This window comes from Physeter macrocephalus, chromosome 10 (assembly GCF_002837175.3).
Source record: "Physeter macrocephalus isolate SW-GA chromosome 10, ASM283717v5, whole genome shotgun sequence".
Lineage (NCBI taxonomy): Eukaryota > Metazoa > Chordata > Mammalia > Artiodactyla > Physeteridae > Physeter > Physeter macrocephalus.
Genome location: NC_041223.1, coordinates 49,200,475 through 49,223,134, shown reverse-complemented (window position 1 = coordinate 49,223,134; position 22,660 = coordinate 49,200,475). Strand labels below are relative to the sequence as shown.

General features: G+C 44.5%; 1 protein-coding gene across 4 annotated transcripts in view; it reads right to left on the bottom strand.

The window, feature by feature from the left end:
* Positions 1–13,388, bottom strand: part of FYN (FYN proto-oncogene, Src family tyrosine kinase) — a 219,264-nt gene extending 205,876 nt beyond the window's left edge. The window contains exon 1 of one of the 4 annotated variants that reach the window (XM_055087549.1): positions 13,159–13,388. The gene's annotated coding sequence lies outside the window, so the exon portion shown is untranslated. The remainder of the gene's footprint in view (positions 1–13,158) is intronic. The other 3 variants (XM_024115517.2, XM_055087550.1, XM_024115516.2) reach the window with 3 other exon arrangements.
* Between the last annotated feature and the right edge of the window lie 9,272 nt (positions 13,389–22,660).

Here is a 22,660-nt window from a genome sequence, read left to right as displayed (position 1 = left end):
CCTCAGCCTCAATGGGGGAGACTCCCAGGGCAACAAGAATTAGAAGGAAGGGAAAGTAAATTGAATACTAGTTCAAAATATTATCCCCACTGAACCAGCTGGTCATAATGCAAGGTCTCAGAGGTCCCAGAACACTCATCCAGGATTTTTAAAAAGTGCAACATACTGACATGTCATTTTTCTAGAAGACACCATTTATACATAATTTGAACCAAGGGCAAAAAGGGAACTATGGCTTCCATTTTCTTGAATTCTTTATATAAGAATTATTGTCCTTGATCTCTATTCTACTGTTGAGTGGATCCATTCAACAGGAAGCCACCTTGTTCAGCATCATTTAGAACTCTCCACCTCCTGGGTTTCTTCTTCCCAGGGCCTCTTGCCTTTGCCTCTCCTCCTCCATATCCACTGTGTTCACCCGTCATATGCCTAAAAGCTCAGGCCCTTCCTTGCATTATCCGTCATCCCAATTCCAGCTCACTCCCCTATCCAGCCTGAGCCCTACTTTCAGCTAATTCAACTGATGCTTTATTTAATCTCTTAGAACGTCTTCTTCATTTGACTATTCAAACCAACTCTCACCACAAGGTCAGATTTTCCATTCCAAAGTGACAAGTACTACCAAGCAAAGTCACAAAACTGGGCTAAAGGGACCCATTAAAAATACTTACAAATTCCAAAGGAGCCTCACTATTTCTCTGTAATACTTTTTATCCATCTATTAACACATTATCCTATATTTTCCTGGCTGTTTGGGCTTTTTCTATATTCTCCAAGTCTCCCTCCCATCCCCAAATCTTCCAACCTCAGATGATGGCTCAGCCTCTAATTTTACTGAAAACTTTCAGGACACTCCACATCTTTGAACTGCTTTTCACATAAAAAATTACACTGTCATCTTCACCTATCTTGAAGCGACAGTTTAAAATCACACATGTAAAGTACTGTGCCTATCCTTTAGTAGTCATTCAAACTTACAAATACCTTCCTCAGCTGTTCTTTCTCCCTCCGAGTTACTGCTAATTTTTATCCTTTTGAGGGCTACAATGGGTTGAATGGGTAGCCCCCCAAAGTATGTCCATCTGAAGCCTGGGAATGTGACCTTATATGGAAAAAGGGTCTTTGCAGATGTAATTAAGGATTTTGAGATGAGATCATCTTGGATTAGGGTGGGACCTAAATCCAGTGACAAGTGTCCTTATAAGAGAAGGCCATGTAAAGACACACAGAGGATAATGTTGTGTGAGGATGAAGGCAGAAATTGTACTGATGGGTTTACAAGCCAAGGAAAGACAAGGGTTGCTGGCAGCCACCAGAAGCTCGGAAAGAGGCAGGGAACCAAGTCTTCCTGAGCTGACACCCGAATTTCAAGACTTCTGGCCTCCAGAACTGGGAGAGGAAATTTTCTGTTGTTTGAAGCCACCCAGTACACAGTCATTTGTTACAGCACCCACAGGAAACGAATACAAGGGCTCCTTCTATACCTGACACGATCAGGTATCAGGTCGTGTCCCCCACCAACTCTTTGTTGATCCCCTTCCATCCATTACCCCTCTCTCTCCAGCCTCACCAACATCACCCTCTTTGGTGGATCATTTCTGCATGTTCTAGCTCATCCAGGAGGCACCAAGAGCCCAGCTGAGTGTCCTGGTGGGGAACACAAGCAAGACTCCTCCCGCAGCGACAGTGCTGTACCTCAGATGCGTGGGCGCATTGTTGTGGCAGGGGAGGCTGGGATATTGCATCCCCTGGAGACAGAACCTCTGTCACAAGCCAGGGATGTGAGATCCGGGACGGCACTGGGGCTCCCCTTGGGCCCCCTAGACTGGGGACTCTCACCACTTTGCCACATTGGACTCTTCTCCGTGTGGCATAGTTGGGCTGAGGTACAATCAGAGAATGTTTGCAGCTGCAGTTTTCCAAGCGCCAATCCTCCTTGTTATACACTTAGGTATAAACTAACCAGAACTTCCCAGGAGCTACTGGCACCCACAGAGGCATGTGGTTCTGCTCATGACACGGTAGTCCTTATAGGTTCTTCCCAGCCATACCTCACCGGCCTTCAGGGAGCAATCCTTGGCCCCTTAGAGAACTACCTCCAAGTCTCAGCAGTCTGAAGTCAAGAATCTGTTGAAATAATAACCATAAGACACAGGGAATTATATGGTCAACTGCACTTATATGAACAGAAGGGTGTGGTATGGCATATTATCTGTGCTTTGGCCCTAACCCACTGACAGAATTAGAAGCTGGGATCATTGCATTTTCAACCAAGGAGGTGAAACATAAGGTGGAACCTAAAACATCATGTGCAACCAAACTCCGGATTCTATCCCATGACTCTGAGGGTCTACCAATGCAGAGGACCTGATGTGTTTTCGACAAGAGGAAAATTTACTCAAGATGCATCTCATTCCAGAATACTGAGAACACTTTTAAGACCTCCCAACTTGGAAGCTTAGAATCAAGATCTATAAGCATTTAATAAATCCACAGTTCAGTGGCGTGTTTCATGGCACAAAGCAAATTAAATGAGGTGCACTTTCAGTCTTCTAGAAGCTTGCTACTGAAAATGGACAGTATTGACACTGACGTACCAAAGTGACTGAATACGAACAAGTTGGATAAATACGCGAAGTAGTGATATTATACGCTGGCCAAGGGGAGAGTGCATTTTGTTAGTGGCGTGTGATCTCCCACATTGAAGGTGGTGCTTGTGGCAGTGGGGAGGCGGGCGGGGAAAGCGCTGAAATCATAGACAGCGCGTGGGGAAGGAAGGAAAAAAGTTCACTACCGCTTTCCAAAGACCACAATGGCTTTTCCAACAACAGTGAAGCATAAGGTCCATCCCTTCCCCCTCTCTGCTGTTAGCAGTTGGCCAACATCTACAGAAGGTGTTTTTAATGCTCTCCATTCCTCAGATACATTAAACCTGGCATCCAGGTGAGGACTAGGCAGGCGAAGCCATTCATGAGGAAGAACAGAGAACTTTCCACAGGGAGCTGAGAAGACTCATAATGAGGGGCTGACAAACACTGCCTGTGTGCTGTTGTGTCTTTTGTTACAGAAATGACTCAAGTAGTCCCTCCCCGCAACCATGGAAAACATTTTATAAGGTTTATTGTCAATCACTCTGTGGAAGGATATACAGGCTGTGGTTGGGTTCTAGTGTTAAATCATTACTCTGTAGGACCTTAAGTCTCGACTAAGGAGATTACCCAGATATGCCAAATGAACAAAATGAATGCATGGAAAGGAAGGCACCCTCACAGCCACAGCTGAGTTTCATGTGGCTGAGGGACTCAGCTAAATGCTACTGTGAGAGGTCCAGCCATGGGTAGGTGCACAGTAGGTGAGCCTGCCTCCTTCCGTTTCCCCAGGCTCCACAGACCTTCAGGCACCACACCAGTGGTCCATTCTGCCACTTTGCCCTCTTCTATCACTCACTGTTGTGTTTTTCCAGTTTCTTCCAGATTTTGAAACATTCTGCCTTTCTCCCTGGTCTCGGACATCATTGTGCACTATCGGTAACTTCCTGTTGTTTTTGGTGAAAATCTTATTGATGAAAACCTGATGACTGAGGGCAAAGAAGTAACTGTTGCCCTGACGACCTTAAATTTTTAACAAAAAGCTCAAGATTATGGACAAAAGATCTTTAAACACATACCATTCTCAGAAGACAATGGTGGTTCTGAAGACAGTATAGGACAGTCCCCGAACCTACATCACATGGGTCCATAGAGAGTGAATCTAGTGCCGTCAGAAACTACAGAAGCTCAGTGTCCGAGGAGATGCCAGCCTAGCCTCACAGATGGAGAGGAAACCAGCTACATATTCCAGCACTCTGCCCCCAGGGCCTATCTAAATACATACCTGCTGAGTATCTACACCATGAATGACAGTGTGCTACAAGCTATAGGGGGACAAAAAACCCCAACATTTTTGCACATATGAGGCCAATGGTCTGTTGAGAAGGCAGGACCCACATACACAGATTTCCAGGAGACCTGGATTCTAGTCTAAACTAAATGAGGAACTGCATTATGACCTCGGGCAACTCACAAAAATTCTCTGCTCCTTGGATTCCTCATATCAGGATTTAACTAACAACACAAGGCATCATTTCTTAGGAGGCAACTGAGAGGCACACATGTTCAATGCAAGAGAATGAGGAGACGAGGGGAAGCTGGCCAGGGCTGGGATTCCAGCTGGGCCTTGAGAACTGGATAGAGTTCCCGGTGAAAGGAAGGGCTGGGGAGTCCAGGAAAGGAGAGCAAACGCCAGAACACGTATTCCATACTAATGAGATACTATGTTGGCATCCGGAGAATCAAGTGTTAGCGTGGTGGTGAATGAGGTGAGCCAGGAATGCCTCAGAAAGTGGAGATGGGGGAAGGCATTGAATGCCAGGCTAAAGGATTTGGCCTTTCTCCCGTTCACTGGGTTGTTAGGGGACAAGGCAAAAGAACCAGTATGTACATCAGCCAGCACATGAGTTTTGACATGGATCAACACCTCCTCAACTCAAGCTAGAAAGCGTAGGAGTGAAGCAACTGGAATCATTATTTGCAAACCACAGGAAAGCCTGAAGGACACAACATATCACGAGAATATTGATCGGGCAAAGGCACACACAAAGTATAGCTACAGAACTGGCATTTTCAAGCAGGAGATGGTGATAAAAGGTACAGAATGACAGAGTGTGAGAGTTCACTAACAACTCAGCTCCTGTATCTGAAAATGATGAGGGGCTATTTGTATTTCTAGGAGGTCAGACAATAAAAAGGTGAACCCCTCCAAACTCTGAGAGCAAACAAGAGAAACCTTTAATGGAAATCAGCGATTTTCAAATATCCTTGTATGCATATGCCTAGCTATGGGAAGCATATCACACAATTTCTGGAATAAAGTTCAAATTGAAATAAAAATCAAATTTTACAAGTGACAACATTTGAAATTGTTACTGCTTCCAAACAGATACTACAATGTGTGGAAATGAAGGAACTCATTGGTGTTTATTTGCCTATTCAGTAGAATTTCAATTGGGCAGGATTTCACAGAAATACAGATTCAGTAACTTTTTCTGGGGAGTAAAAGAAGAAAGGATTGGGAAAAGTGCCCTGGGCTTTGTTGCGGTAAAGGCAATCTGACTCATTTTTAATTTTCCATTAAAGCCCTACTTTTCAGTATAAAGCAGATGGAATCCTTATACAACTCCTTGAAAAGCCTACTATTTTTGGGTACCTCCAAGATGGAAGCTCTGAAGAAAATGAAAGTGTTTGAATTCATCAGATGAAATCCCACCAGCACATTCAAAAGGAGCAGGTACTTAGAAATCTTAAAAATACAAGGTAAGAGGTTTTTCTGTGATGGATTTCTGACCCCAGCCTCCCCAGGGCTCAGTTCCCTCTGGCTCTGGCTGATGGGTGATTTTCTGCCACTTCAACAGCCAGCTCCCCCCACTGTGGCTGAGTCACTGTGCTTCTTCATTCCTCATCTTTCAGAAGCTGCCTTCCTGATGGCTCCATCCTCAGGGCCATTCTCATATACAGGAAAGATGTCAGTGTTCAACCCTGCCCACCCCATATCTCCTGAGTCAGAACTGGGCCTGGGACTATGCATTCTCTAAGACCCTCAGAGGACAGTCATGCAACCATGGCCCCAAAGCTCTTTCCGTACCATGAGATAAGGCCTGGTTAGACGTATCCCGTTTGTCTTTCTGCCAGAGTGTATGGTAGGAACAAGAGGGTGATCTTTACTGTGTGTGGACTGTGAGGTACTGGGCTGGGAGGTGGAGGGCACTGCCTCTAGCCTGTGGTTTATAATCTTGTTTGAGAGTTGGAACAAATTTAGTGTTAAGAGCATTGATTCTGGAGCCAGACTCACTGTCTGGGTTCAGACCCCAGCTCTGCTTACTAGTTGTGTGACCCTGACCAAATCACTTCACCTCTAGGCCTCACTTTCCCCATCTATCAAATGGGAATAATGACCGTACCTCATGGAATACTGCTGGGTGTTGAGCTGGCAAATCAACCACGAATAAGACACAGCCCCTGACTTGAAAGAGCTCCCAAGTCAGGGAAAAAGACCAGTGTCTTCCCACTGTCCGACCCAGCTGACTCCACCCTGCTTTATAAGTCAGGCTGCGATGAGGGAGTAACCAAGTGCCATGGGAGCCCAGAGACAGGACAAAAGGGGGGCTTCCCAGAAGGTAAGTCTTGAGTGGAGCCACAGAAGGAGTGGGGCTTCCCTGGGGGCTAAGGTGCCTTTGTATCCCCCAAAACCTAGCACAGAAGTAACTGCAAGGCAAAGGCAAGGAGGCTTGAAAGTACGCAGGGAACGAAGAACCACAGCTTTGGAGCAAAAGCAGGTGCAAGTTTAGGAACCAGACACACCTGGCTTCACTAGTAATTAGCCGTGTGACAATGGGCAAGTTACTTTACCTTTCTGAGCCTCAATCTTCCCATTTGACCTGCCTCATCGAGTTGTTATAACTAAGTAAATAACTGTATGTAAAGCACTTAAGGCCTCTGGGATTCAATAACAAAGGTAGGTATGATTATTTTTCTGGTATATTTAAGGAGAGGTGAGTGGCTGTGGGGTGCTAAGTGCTTTTTTACACTATCACAGAGAGCAATACAGGTCAGAAATAAGAAGTCCTCAGGAAGGGCCTTCTGAATTCAAATCAGCAATGGGCTAAGACTTTCCCACACCTTATTTTTTTCTCCCCCAAACACAGTTAATGGGTGCTCAGTACTCATTTGCTCAAACCAATGGGTGCTGCCTGAGGTCACGGGTGGACAGAGGCAGAACAGGTGATGATCTCTGCATCCAAAGAAGACCCAGCAACAGGACTCCAGTCTGCTTCACACCCTGAGCAAGGCACGACGCAGGTCATTCTGGAAGCAGGCTGAGACGAGTGGGAAAACGCTCTCATCCAAATGAGAGCTCTCCAACTCAGGGCCTTACAAACATTGTTAAAGTTTCATGAGTCAGTAAGCATTATCTTTTCTTCCCACGTTTTTATTAGACCATAAATCCAGTTCAATTTATATCCTTTCAGGATTACTGTGTTCTAATCAAGTCCAGAGCGCCACTTACTCCAAAGTTGTCTGAACTACATGTTACCCACGTCCATTTGGATAATACTGTTCAGGCTTCTCATGTGTTTTAGTAGCCGAAAATTAGATTTGCTCAACTAGAAACACTGAAAAAAATTACTTTCCTCTTAATAACCCAAATCACCTTTTTTTCATAGGAACCAAGTGCATGAAACTCATAACTCATGGGGCTTTTTCCTATTCTGCGGTTTATTCTACCTTCAGAAAGTCATGATGACATTCTGAAGTCAAACTCAAGGGATGCACATTGAAAACAGGTTAAAATTCTGGTTATCTGACTAAAACAAAGATATCCTTTTATAGGGCTAACTTCAAAGTACTTTTATGTTTTCTATTGAAGAATAAAAAAGGTTCTGCATTTCTTAAGAAGACTCACTAAAAATGCTATTTTCCATCATACTATTTCAACTAATTTCCTATGTTTTCCAATAATTCTTGATTCAGAACTGACAATCACCCACATCTCTTTCTAAAATATTCAAAATGTCCTTTTCTGCACAGAATACATTTTTATCCTCCCTTCCCTAAGGGATATATGTGTCAGATGTACACGTTACGTGTATATGTATGTATCTACATATATACACACATGAACAACAGCAGCAAACACAGCTTTTCTATGTGTGGGGTACTATTCTGAGCACTTTACATGTATTAATTATGGGCTCCTCAGAGCAAACCTTTGAGGTAGGAACTATTAACTCCATTATAAAGGTGAAGAAAGGGAGGCACAGAGAGCTTAGGTAACTGGGTCCAGCTCACACAGCTGGAAAGGGTCAGACCAGGACCATACCCCGAGTCCATGCTCCTGAACACAGCCCTCACCTGGGCTGAAAGGGTTGAAACCTGGCTTTAAGTGGTGACTGCCACCTTGGCACTTAGCCACTCGGGGCCTCATTTTTCCTCATAAGTAAAATGGACGTGCTGGACTACATGATCTCTAAGTCCCTTACTATTCAACTGCCTACAAGATACTTTGACTGGAAAGTCCAAAGTGTCCGTGATAAAGTCATTTAAACACCTACTCCCTGCTGCTTTTACTGCATCGCTTGTCTGCATGTCTTTCTCCAGCTACTTCCCAAGGACTCCCCTCTGCCTCTCCCCTCACACAATATGCTATCTCACCCTCTCTTATTCTCTCTTTGGCTCCACCCCCACTTCCGTGCAGCACCTCATCTATGGCTCATCTGAGTTTCCACAACTACCTTCCCTGCATCTGTCTTGACCACCTCTGGCCAACAGCCCACACTGTGGCCAGATGGATCTTTATAAAACAAATCAGACCAAAGTGGCACCTCTACTTACAACTCTTAAATGGCATTCCTGACAAACTACTTTTCCACCAGTCCCATCTTCTCCCTCTGGTCCATCTCTCGACCACCCTCACCCACCCTGAATGACTTGCAGTTTCCTAAAAAGTCTGTGCACCTGCTTTCTGGGCTGCTCCTTCTGGGGCAATGGCCTCCCCACAACACTCAACTGGCCAATTCCTCCTCTGGCCTTCTGTGCCTCGCCACCCCATTTTCCCACCTCTCTGTGGAGTTCACGCTCTCTTGCGGACCCCTAGAATCACAGCAGTTATCACAGTGGTCAGAGACTTCCTCGTGCAGTTCCTTGGGCCAGGATTATAACTCTTTGTCTCTGAAGCATCTAGTTCAACGACTGGCAAGTGGTAGATACAATGAATGAATGTTGCTGGATGAGTAAATATGTAGGATGATTCACAAATTCTTACAGACCTATCTGTGGGACACACAAGGACCCAGCTGAAATTAAAGAATCACACAGAGTAAAAGTATTTCCAGTATCAACATGCTTTGTTTCCCATTTTTTAATTTATTTTTTTTATTTCCTAGGTGAGCAATAAATGAGGGTCTAAAATGGAAAGCATGGTGGTAGAAATGGACATTTTATTTTTTATTTAAACATAAAGTTATATTTCCCAACAACCAAAAGTATCAATTGCCAAACCATTTATGCCACCCCCCCTTTATGGCATGTAACACATTTTAATCAATATCATCATTATATCCATATGTAGTATTTTGCATATTGCCTCGTGGCTAAGAGCAAGGGCTTTGAAACCAAACTAACTGGGCCTGAATCCTGACTCCACCACTTACTAGCCATGTATGATCTTGAGTTGGTTATTTAACCTCCCTTGCTTCAAACGCCCATCTGTAAAATGGGGATTATAAGTGAAACTACTTCATATCATTATTGTTTTTTTAATTGAAGTATAGTTGATTTACAATTTATATTAGTTTCAGGTGTTCATACCATTATTGCTAAGATTAGAGCTTCAACAGTGCTTGACACATAGTAAATGCTCAATAAAAGTAGTTATTATGTATTATTTTTATCTCCTCTAGCAGACTAAGCTGAACAGAGAGAACACAGCAGAAGTATTCATTTTCATAATCCTATCTCCCAGTGCCTTGCACACAATAACATACTGGCCAATGCTTGCAGAACAGATGAATATAATAAATTGTTTATGGCAAAAATACGTGCATAACTAAGTATGATGACTAGTACAGTCACAATTGCTCCTGTGGAGAACAGGGATTATCCAGAACACTAGCAGTTCACCCAGCTCCTGGAGGTCTGTCTGGGAGCTCACTTAACTCCACGGAAGATGCAGGGCTCACAGTCACCAACTCAGGGTATCTGCAGGATGGAGGGGACCCAGGTGGGACTGAAGAGCTGGGCAGATGAGGCTCCCTTCCCATGAACATGGCCTGGGGCAAGAAATTTCTCCTCTGGAGTCTGTTTAATTTCCTCTTCCAATTAGAGAAGGTATGACTGTGATTTCTAAAGACCCGCTTAGCCACTTGGGGAGTCTATAAAATCAGCAGATAAAAATCTTGGCCAACAAAGGTGCTACTGGAGAGCCACACCAAAGTCAGCACAGGAGCCATCAGATCACTGTATTACAGGAAATTACTGAGTGGGAACTGGCCACTAGAACTGACAAAAAGCAAGGTTTTGGGAAACATGTTTAAAATGAGAAGGTCTGAACTTATAAAAATCAAAAGTACAAGACAATGATGGGTATAGGCTCTAGGTTTCCATTTAATTCTCATCAGGCTACAAACTCCTTGAGGGCAATGACTGTGCCTTGCTGAGCGGCAGTATATGGCAAAGCTGTTGGCCCAAAATACATTTCTTCTTGAACTTTTTTCTGGTCACATGGCTTAACTGTATTTCCCAGGCTCCCCTGCAGTTAAATGTGGCCATATAACTAGCCCTCAAGTAAAGTATGTAAGTAGAAGTGATGGGTGTCACTTCCAGGCCTAGGCATTTAAAAAGTCAGTACATCCCCTCTATTCCCTCTTTTGTCCTTCTGCCACCTGAAAGCAGGTTACAATGGAGTGCTATGGGATGGGAGAACTTGGGGTCCAGAATCACTGCATGGAAGAAAGCCACCCCCTGATCAGAAATACCCATTTTGAATTATTACATGAGGAATAATAAACGTCTATTGCTTTTGAGGCATTATATTTTTGCAGGCCTATTTGTTACAGCTGCTAACATTAGCCTAATTAATCCAGGTGCTTAGCACATACCAAAGACCTAGCTCACATTTGTTGAAACAAGATAAATAAGACCAGGTTCCTTCTTCCAATGTGCTGCTCAAACTAATGCTGGAAATAGACACATGCCAGCTGCTGAGGTATGAAAACAAAACTGGACGCATGGTGATTTGTTTGAAGGTGAAAAGATGGAGAAAGCATCCCAGAGTAGAAGACTTTTGAGCTGGGCTCTAGGTTTAACAGGACCCAAGCAAATCAGGTGGGGTTGGAGATTCCAGACCCAGGAGAAAGCATAGAATAAAACTGCAGAAAGCAGAGTATGCGTTTGTTCACATTCAACCTCATCATTCTCTTGAACTCGGTCAACAGAGCGCGAGTTTATTGTGCACTGACTTTCTTTCCTGGGTCTGGCATCAAACAAACAAACCATTGTTGTTGTGTTTTTTTTTTTTACAGTATGCTCATTAAGCCTTTTGCTTTTTTTTAAATATAAAAAGTTCCAAGATGGATGTCCTTAGAAAGTGCAGAAGTAAATGTTTAATGAACCATAACAACTCTTTTCTAATAAAATTCTTGAAGAACATGAGACAGTTCTATTAGTTATAATAGTCAAAGAGCCATGCTCTTAGGAATCAATGGGTTCAACCTAAGTTTTGACATTATTAAGGATGTAATAGTCACTGGCTTACAAAATGGAACATTAAGCCCCCAGATTTACATTTATATTTCCTCTTTAAGAGGAACATCAGCAGATGGTTTAAGAGATCAGTCAAAAGATTCTCTACATCCTTCGATCATAGCTAAGTGCCTCCAAAACCTGAGATAGTTAACAAAACCACTTCCTCAAAAAATCTGTGAGTCCCTTCATCTGAAAGCACAGTACCCATGGGGCAGGGACTCGGGAGAAAGAGCACAAAGGGTGGAAAGTATTACAGTCAACTTGGTGCTGAGAGGAAGGATGTGGGCGTCTGAAGGCTACCCTGAAGCAGGGAAGAGACACAGTCTCCAGTGGTCTTCCAAATACCAATTTAATGCTGTGTTAGCAATGTCCCCAGGAGCTTGTTTAAATATAAGGGTAAAACAATTACTAGGCAAACAAGACTTCATTTCAAAAGACTTCAGTACTCCTTAGACTTGAGAGAAGAAGCAAGTTAGGCTGCCTCACTCCTAGCAAACATCAATTTAACTCTCTTTCAGAAACAAAAGTCTTCTTCCCCCATACCAATTTATCCTACCCCCTACGATGAAAGGGGGTTAAAACTGGGTGGGGGAGGGTGCTACCTTGAAAGTAAAGCAACTCTTCAGACAGCTGAAATCATTTCCCCCTTAAATCTAAGAAATACTGCAGCTGCCAGTCAACACTACCGGTCCATGAATACTGCAAAATGCCAGCACCTGCCACCCTGCAACTGGGGCCTTTTATTTTTTGGTAAATGTGGCAGGAAAGACTCTCAGAGAGAAGATCAACTGCTTTATCTGAGAAAAAGGGAAGCCCCAGGGAAGAGAAACAAGAAGCATCGCGCCCATCCTTGGGTACTTTGTGCGTCTCCTCTCTGTGCACTGAAAGGGCTCTTTGTGTCACACACACACACACACACACACACACACACACACACACACACAGCCGGCGAGTCTGTGTGATTTATTGGGGGGAGGAGGGGCAAGAAGGGTGATTTTATTATCTCTCTTCTCACTCAGTCCCAGCAAATCTCTGCCTGGGCCCAAGCTCGGTGGCCTCTTTCTGGCTCAGTCCCCTCCGCCTGTGGGCGCAGATAAGAGAGGGGAGGCGACCAAACAAAAACAGTCATCGATCTAAGGAAGTCGAGAGGAAATCCAGCGAGCAGGGAAGGGAGGAGAAAGGAGCCTAAGGGAGCAGGAGGAGTGCGGGGGTCAGAGGAAGAGGAGCTACGGCTCCAGCACGGGGGACTGGGGACGGGTGGGTGGTGGCACAGGAAGAGTGGAGGGGAGGATGGGGGAAGTGCAAGGGACGTGCCAGAAATAGGCAGGAGGATGCGATGGGGAAGGCGACGGCCGCAAGAGGAGGAGGCCGAGAGGTGGAGGAGTGGGGCAGGGGTGGAGTGGGGTGGGGAGGGAAGCAGCACTGGGCTTCAATTATTAAGTGATTACATCATCCCTGACATTAAAACAACACACACAGCCCGGGTCCCCGCGGGGGGCCCCGAAAAGAGGGCGGGGGCGGAGTCTGGGCCAGCCTAGCCCCCAAGCCAATTCCTATTCACAGCCAGCGCCCGCGAGGAAATGCGCCCCCATCCCTGCGCTACCTCGGGGCCGCACCCCGCAGAGGTGTCCTCCGGCGCGACCACAGGAAGACTGCGAGCGGGGCCAACTCCCCGGCAGCCCAGCGGGGCGCCCGGGAGACGGCGGTGGCCCAGAGACTGCAGCTCTGGGCCCCGCGGCGGGGGCGGCGCTGCGCGGGGGCGCCGGCGGCCGGCGTCTCCGCAGCATCCCCGCAGCCCCGCGGCGCATCCCCGGCCGCTTACCTGCGCTGCGCTCAGGCTCCGGAGCCCATTCACATGGTCCTCTCCCCGCCCTCCTCCGGCGCGGCCGAAGCGGCTCCGGTGGTTCCTCGGCGGGCCCGGGAGCCGGTGGGCCTTCTGAGAGTGCCCAGGGGGTGGCGCCGGGTGTCCCCGGCCCGGCGGCCGGATTCCTCCCAGGCGCGGGCGGCGGCTTTGTGTGAGCCCGGGGAGCCCTCGGTGCTCGGCTTGAAGCGCCGCGCGCCCGGACGGCGGTGGACGCGCGGCTCCGAGTGCAGCCTCTCCTCTGCTCCCGCGGCCGGTCGGCGGTCGGGTCTCGACGGCCTTCGGCTCGCGGCGACCCCTCCTCCTCTCCCGCGGCAGCCCCCTCCCCGTCGGCTCCGCTCCCTCCCCGCCGGCTCCGCTCCTGACAGATGGCGCAACTGCAACTACGCGCAGCCGCTGCCGCGGCTGCTCGCAGCTACTCGCGTTGATGCTCCAGCCCCTCCAGCCCCAGCGGGGAGCGAGGAGGGGGCGGGCCGCACCGCGAGAGTGGCAGGCTTCGCTGCCCTATCAACGGGCCCCTCGGGCGTTTGGGGGCGGGGGCGGGGCGGTGATGGGTGGGGCCACCGAGTAGGTGGAGTGCTTCTGTAACGTCGGGCATCCTGGCTTGCTTGCCGTGTAAGGTGTGAGAAGGGAATGCGAGATTGCAGGAGTTGTGTGTGTGTGTTTCTAAGGTTTATGTGGACTTGGGATAGTGCGTTAGGGTGAGGAAAGAAGAAGTGTGAGCTGCAGTTTCTGCTTTGCGGAAGATTGCAGCCGCCGCTGCAGAAAGGCATCTGCCGTTCCCTCAAAACCATGGGAACCTGCCTCGAGAAAGGGCTATCTTGCCTTTCTAGTGTCTTTTCATTTGAAGGTGGTAGAATAAACTGGAAAAGTATTAGGGTGATGAAATTGTTTTCTCTGGTCAAACCGAAGAGTGCGGAGTATATTACATATATATATATATATATCTCCAAGCAAAAGTCTGCAGGAAGTATTACGGAAATGGGGGTAGGGGGTGGAGAGGGCAGGCGGCGGGCGACTGAGAAATCTGCAATCACAGAGTAGAGGTTTATTTGCATAGTTTTTTCCAAAATCATGTTTAATTGTAGCCGTTGGTTGTCTTTGGTTTCTCATGACATTCAGCCTTCCCGTGTTGTTTTCCCTTCTCTAAATCTGAGCTTTTGCTCAGATTTTCCTTGATGAAATAATAGCTGGTTTAGTATACAGTTGAGAGCGCATCAGTCTTTATTTCCTATTCAGCTTTTCTATGGCAGGATGTAACTTCATTTAAAAAAAAAAAAACAACTTCAGCTTCCTGATTTTCTTTATAGGTAATTCCTGTTTACTGAAAGTTCCACTTTAAGGCATACTCGGATTCATTCTCCTTGATGATTTTGGCAAGAACCCTACCCTGCCCCCTCAACAAAATCTAATGTTCTGAGAAATATAAGTGAATTGGCTTCTGCTTCTATGCTCAAAATCTATAATATTACCTTTCCTGCCCACTGATTTTTTAACTGTAGTTTTAAAATAGCAGTCACTTTTTTCTTTTTGGTACACAGTACTGTTTTTTTCTTTTTTTTTTTTTTTAGCTAAGAGAGATATTTATATAGAAAATTTCCCCTTGAGAAATCTGTGTAATATTAGTTTTTTGTTAATTAATCTTTTTGGAGTATAGTTGATATACAATATTGTGTTAGTTTCTGTTGTACAGCAAAGTGCACCAGTTATACATATACATATATCCACTTTTTTTTTTAGATTTTATTCCCGTATAGGTTGTTACAGAGTATTGAGTAGAGTTCCCTGTGCTATGTACACAGTACTTTTAAAAGTTGCTAACATTTATTAATCCCCGTTTTATGGGTGAGGAGACTGAGGACAAGAGAAATTAATAACTAAACTCAAGGTGATTGTCTAGGGTGGTTACTGGCGGTTTTTTCTTCCTTAAATAAAATGTTAAATGAAATCTTGTTTAAATTATGTGTTGATGATTCATTCCATAGTCCCAAGAAATGGAACCACAGCTAGGACTAGAAGATTTCCATATAAGAGAATGCCTACTTTATCTAGCCAAGAATTGTTTATCTCAAGAGCATGGGCTCCTCTTCGTCAGTACTAGCCTGCCATGGCTGTCCTAGGTTTATTTGGATTGGGATGAAGAGGCAATTGTCTAGAGCAATGATTCTGAAACCTTATCTTGTATCAGAATTACCAGAAGGGGCTTGTTAAAACACAGATTGGTGGCCTCCACCCCCAGAGGGTCTGATTCAGTAGATTTGGAATGGAGCCCAAGAATGTGCACTTCTAACAGTTCCCAGGTGATGCTGATGCTCCTGGTCTGGGTACCAGACTTTGAGAACCACTGGTCTAGAACCAGGCTGTCCAGTGTGGTAACCACTAGCCACACATGGCTATTAAGTACTTGAAATGTACTTGAGTATTTGAAATGTGGCTAGGGCAAATTCAAATGTGCTGTAAAGGTAAAAGACATACTGGATTTCAAAGATTTAGCATTAAAAAAAAATTGTAAAACATCTAATTGAGTTTTATATTAACTACATGTTAAGATGTTAATAGTCTGAATGTATTGTGCTAAATAAAATATATTATTAAAGTTAATTTCACATATTTCTTTTAACTTTTTTAGGTATCTACTAGAGAATTTAAAACAGCATATGTGGCTCACGTTATATTTCTACTGGACAGCACTGGTCTAGGTTGTTTCTGATTCCAGCTCCACAGTGCACGCTGTTGAGAGCAACTTGATGGGGCAAATCACTTATCTTTTCTGGTCCTTAGTGTTCTCATATGTAAAATGGGGATATAGTAAAACTGATCTGACACATTCTACGTGTTTGAAGACTAAATGGACATGGAAGCGTACCTTCCTCCTTTTTAAAGATAAAGTGTCATGTACTCTCCGAAAAACCACGTGCAATTCCACGTGAGATTCCATTTATCTTACATAAAATCTGGAGTAGGTGGTGTGAGGCATCTCATTGTTTATGGTTTCTTCAAGAGGAGTCACTTTTTAGCATCTGTAACTCTAAAAGCTTCTTGATCTAACTAGTGGACAAAAAGAAGAGACAATGCAATTAAAATGACAGATTAACCTGCTCCCATCAAGACTTCATCCTGTTTTTGTAATTCTTTCCTTGCCTACCTTTTTATCTGTTGCCCTTCTTAAATGTGTATTTAAATGGATTTGGCCTCCTAGGAGGATTAGCTAATGGTCTGAACAAATATACAGAGTACTGTGGAAGATTTGGATGCTATTCCCCATTTTGATCTACTGTGCTGGTGTCTACACATACCTTGATTAAAGATCCATGACACTGTCCCTAGCCTTCCAGAGATAAGTCGTATTGTCCTCTACGCCCCCAGTTCTGTCTTCTTATGGACAGCTTTTAATATACAAACTAGAATGTAGGCATTGTTCTAGAAATTCTCTTTTTTTTTTTTTTTTTTTTTTGCGGTACGCGGGCCTCTCACTGTGGGTTTATTGTATGTCTTCTATGGGCACAGTTACCACAAATATCCTTTCCCTATCACAGTGTTTCAATTTAATAGCAAGCATATACCGGGCACTTACCATATACACGGCACTGTGCTGTTTATTTTTTATTTTTATTTTTATTTTTTTGCGTTACGCAGGCCTCTCACTGCTGTGGCCTCTCCCGTTGCGGAGCACAGGCTCCGGACGCACAGGCTCAGCGGCCATGGCTCACGGGCCCAGCCGCTCCGCGGCACGTGGGATCTTCCCAGACCGGGGCACGAACCCGTGTCCCCTGTATCGGCAGGCAGACTCTCAACCACTGCACCACCAGGGAAGCCCTAGAAATTCTTTTTGATTTGACTGGTACTGCTTATTTTTCTTTTTCTATTTCTTTCACCTTAACTTTTCCTTTTTCTATCTAGGCTTTATTTTGTCTCAGCTGAATTTCTTATTCTCTTGCTTTTAAAGTAAGATTTTCCACATTTTAAATTTTACTAGTTAAAATATTTTCTTGCTTTATAATTACATTTCAGTTTTAATCTTCTCTTAAATGTTAACAGCAACACATATAGCAAGGGCAAGAATCCTTAATATAGAGTGCTGACAAATCAACAAGAAAGTAAAGATGAACACTTTAATTGAAAACACATGAAAAGGAAATGCATCTTCCCCCCCCCGCAAATGGCCAGTAAACATGAAAGAGATTTAACACTACCTGTAACCAAAGCAATGCAAAATATAGTTTTCTCAACTACCTAGTTGGCCAAAGACATAAAAGGATGTAGGGAAATGGGTACCCACACTGCTAGTGGGAGTGTTAATTGGTATATCATTTCCAGAGGACAACTTAGTAACATTTATGAAAAGCCCTTTAAAAAGTATATACCTTAAGTCCATTCTCTACGTCTGCGTCTCTATTCCTGTCCTGCCTCTAGGTTCTTCAGAACCATTTTTTGTTTTTGATTTTAGATTCCATATATACGTGTTAGCATACTGTATTTGTTTTTCTCTTTCTGCCATACTTCATTTAAGGACACGGGGAGGGGGAAGAGTAAGCTGGGACGAAGTGAGAGAGTGACATGGACATAGATACACTACCAAATGTAAAATAGATAGCTAGTAGGAAGCAGCTGCATACCACTGGGAGATCAGCTCAGTGCTTTGTGACCACCTAGAGGGGTGGGATAGAGAGGGTGGGAGAGAGATGCAAGAGGGAGGGGATATGGGGATATATGTATACGTATAGCTGATTCACTTTGTGATACAGCAGAAACTAACACACCATTGTAAAGCAATTATACTCCAATAAAGATGTTAAGAAAAAAAAATATATATATATACCTTTGACCCAGCAATTCTACTTCTGGGAAAGAATGGAACAAGTTTGCAAAGATATACCTGTGATGCAAGTAACTGGAACACTGTTTATAATAGTGAAAAATTGGGAAAAGTTTGTTAATAAGGGATTCAGTGTGTAAACTATGCTATGTAATAGAACACTACACAGCCATAAAAATGATGATGATGCCATTTATTTATGTAGAAAGAGTTTTGCAATAAAGTGTTAAGAGAAAAAACTGAACAACAAATTAGTATGCATGTATGTGTATATATATATGTATGCTTATACATATATTTTCCAATATTTTAAAATTTATCTACATAGGTAAATTTTCATAGAAAGAAAAGTATGCAAATACATACATAAAAATGTTAACAGTGATTTTCTCCAAGTTATCAGATTATAGGTTATCTTTGTTTTTTATCTTTTCTAATTTTCTGAACTTTTTGCATTGGGCACTTATTATTTGTCAACAGAAGAAACTAAAAATAAAACTTTAAAAACTTTTTTCTTTCTTTGCTACTATAATTTTCCCTTTTCTCTTCCTCCTCTTCTCTGCTCTTCTTCCTCCCTTTTGAAGAATTCTTGCCACAGAGGTGGTATCTAAGAGAGTCTTCCTGACAGGGCTGGGAGGGTTGGAGGCTTTCTGCTCCCCTCTGCCCACAACTACTGTCCTAGCTACTGGTGAGCCTCTTGAGACTTGTAAAAATGATTCTCTAAAAACTTAACTTTGAAAGCAGGAGACCCCTGGGAAACTGGTCCCAGGGCTAACTTCTCTGTACCCTGACACCTGGTTTACTGTGAAACTCTTGCTTCTGACATCTCATGCCATCAAGTTCTAATAGAAAGAACTACATATTTTAAAATCCACAGGACTTCCCATGGTGCAGTGGTTAAGAATCCACCTGTCAATGCAGGAGACACAGGTTCGATCCCTGGTCCGGGAAGACCTGATATGCCGCGGAGCAACTAAGCCCGTGCACCACAACTACTGAACCTGCGCTCTAGAGCCTGCAAGCCACAACTACTGAGCCCACGTGCCACAACTACTGAAGCCCACATGCCTAGAGCCCGTGCTCCGCAACAAGAGAAGCCACCACAATGAGAAGCCCACGCACCGCAACAAAGAGTAGCCCCCGCTTAATACAACTAGAGAAAGCCTGCACGCAGCAACAAAGACCCAACGTGGCCAAAAATAAATAAATTTTAAAAATAATAATAAAATAAAATCCACGATGTCCAGATCATAGCCAATAGATTTAGGGTATATTGGGTCCACAGCATGCCATGAGCCAGCAGGAGATGGTCCTGGGAAAATCTCGTGTGGGAAGGGAAGGGCCCTCCGTACCACACCCAGTCTGAGATCAGGAGTGGGTAGGGGCAGGTGGTGTTAAACCTTCCTCTGGAAGAGGCCACACCCAACTTCTGAAGCTGGGATTCTGGCACTACTTTCACACTAGCTCTCTTGTAAAATTTTGTCCAAACTGGACAGTTGCTCCTCTTGGTGGGGCCTTCTTGGTATGTGTCTCTCCAGCCCCCTTCCCTCTTAAAAAGGTGGAGACTAGGCTGAATAAACAGGCATTGTTATGAACAAGGTTTTAGAGCCCAGGTCCACGGACCTCTGCTGGGTGCTCTCAGTGTGACAGGGTCATTACTGGGTGAGCTGGGCCTGTTGGAAAGGATTGGATCTACAGAGGAAGAGAGGCCATATCCCAACCAGACCACAGGGAGGGTGGGACGGGTAGTGGTAATTGAAGATGGTCTTTGATTCTTTGCCTGGCTCCCCAGAAGAGACCTGGATTATCTTCTGGTGTGGTCCAAGTGTATGGGAATGGGACTTAGTAACCTTGAGGGTCTAGGTGGAAACACTTTTAATTTCATATAGTTATCTTCCAACAGATCTCCTACCGGAACGCTTGCAGGAGTCTAACAAGGGAGGCTCTCTTGTCATAAGATGGCCAGTCACTTTCTTTTACATCCTAACTGGCTGTACCTCTCATTCTGGCCCTTTTTTGACTGCTTACTCTTATCTATTTCCTGGCTCTACTCTATGCAGTGATGGCGTTTGAAGCTCCTCCTGTGTGGCTGAGCCACAAGGAAGCCCCACCCTGGTGCAGATAATTGGATCAGAAGCCTTCAGACTTCCCTGTGCAGGCGTAGGTTGGTTAGGCCTGATCTTCTTTGGGTGAGCTGAGCCTGACTTGCCATCCCTGAGAAGACACTCAAGAGCTGCATAGTGAGGCCCGCAGGTACTGTGTGTGTGCGTGCGTGCGTGTGTGTGTGTGTGTGTGTGTGTGTGCGTGTTTGACTGGTGGAGCTTCAAGTGTGTGCCCTTGATGATTCAGGTATTTCTTCTGGTCATAGCCTGTTGTCGTCCCAAAGAAAAGAAGATAATGTCTCAACTTTCTAATTTACTCTAGTGATCTACGTCTGCATGAAACATGGATTTTATAACATTTATCTTGCCACTTTCAAGAATTCAAATATTCTATCTGTCAGGTTGTCAAGGGAAAAAATGAACAGAAGGAAGAGAAAATTACCATATCAGTCAAGATTCTTGGTTGCAGCATTAGAAACTATGCCTAATTTAAGCAGAAAAGGAATTTATTAGAAGGATATTGGGTGGCTCATAGAATCAATTAGAAGATTTGAGAACTAGGCTCAGAAAACAAGCGGGAATCAGAAATCACCACCCAGGGGCACAGCTGAGGACGGGTTAGGTTAGGAAGCTCTGTTGGGGTCCTCACACTCCCAGAGACTTCTGCCTGGAGGGGGATTCTAAGCTGTCTCTTCATTCTCTCCTCAGTTGCTGAAGATGCAAGTTCCTGGGTGGCAACATCCAATAGGCTGGCCATACAGTAGCTGTCAGTGAGGGATGGGGACAGGAGGCAGAGGAGCGGGAGGGGTATCTGGCTTTCTTTAGCGTCTGTGGAAAATGGTGAGACCTTGCTTCCAATCAATTTAGATAAATAGGACTCTTCCCAAAGTAAGAGAGGAGGTGGAATGCTGGGCCACAATTGTAAAAACGACAAATGTCCCCTGCAATTGTTCGCCCATATCTCCGTGAGCCTCAAGTTTCCATGATTGAGTGTCACTACGCATTTAACAGGAATTTCTTCCTTTCCAGTCAAAATGCTGTTCTTTGGCAAGAGGATGACAGGCTAGGTCACTCCAGCAAGGTACACAATTCTTCTAGAACAAAATGTCTCATGTGAGCTATCTTTTAACTTTCATTTATTCCACATTTCCCACGGAGAGTTGTTTCTGAGCATGAGGGGTTTATGACGGGTCTTACAGGGACGTGAAGCATCTGAGGAAAGGGAAGATAGATAGAGTTTTTACCCCTGCTCCTACCCTGAGAGCCAGCATAAGAGGCTCTGTCAGCCTTAGCCTCTTCCTGTTTATGATAATCCTTCACGTAGAAGGTATTCTTGTAGTGGCTTCCCAGCTCACAATGACTGCCACTTTTTGGGGATGGCTCCCGAAACCCAGAGGTGGGCTTCTGGAGACTATGTCGACATGAAGTGACCCTGCAACACCCCAGAGTAGCCATAGCCAAATGATCAGGGGTAGACACTTATCCCATAATGAACTAAGTATTATTTACTGAGAACTTGAAAACTGGATCAGAGATATGCAGACTTGGGTGTATTAGCCTATAACAAACAATCCCTGAACCTCTGTGGCGTTACATAACAAAAATTTACCTCTCTATCAGGTCACAGTCCAATTGGATTTTTGTAGGGCAACTTTTCACCAAGTGATTCAGGGACCCCCCCTGCTCCCTTTAACCAGAATTTCATGGGATTCTATTCATATCCATGGGAAACAAGGGAAGAGAGAGAATTGCTTGGCAGGTTTTAGGAGTCAGACCTAAAAGTAGCATGTGTTATTTCTGCTCACATGCTATAGGCCAGAAATAGTCACATGGCTACACCTCTATGCAAAGGAGCTGGGAAACGTAGTCTAGTGGTGTTCCCAGGCAGAAGAGGAAATGGCTTGGTGAGCATCTAGCCAGTGTGCCGCATTGGTGGATGGTAAAACTGACAGCATTCTGGGAAGATGAGCTACAAAGTCCTGCTGCTGAGGCTCCTTCAGCATGTTGGCTTCTTCCCTTCCTCTCTACCTTGGTTAGTCAACTCCTTCTTGGACTCACTAAGATATCTCAGTATCTGTCTAATACATATCTTCTTATGTTCAAGCCAGACATGTTCACACATGTTCAAAATGGTGTATGTTTAAGGATAACGATTTCAGCATTTTTATAATGATGAAAGATTGCAAACATCTTAAGTGTCTGTCAATAGGTGATTAAGCTGAATAAATTAAAGTACTTGCAAGTATCCCACTACTGGGCATACACCCTGAGAAAACCATAATTCAAAAAGAGTCATGTACCACAGTGTTCATGCAGCTCTATTTACAATAGCCAGGACATGGAAGCAACCTAAGTGTCTATCGACAGACTAATGGATAAAGAAGATGTGGCACATATATACCATGGAATATTACTCAGCCATAAAAAGAAACGAAATTGAGTTATTTGTAGTGAGGTGGATGGACCTAGAGACTGTCATACAGAGTGAAGTAAGTCAGAAAGAGAAAAATAAATACCATATGCTAACACATACATATGGAATCTA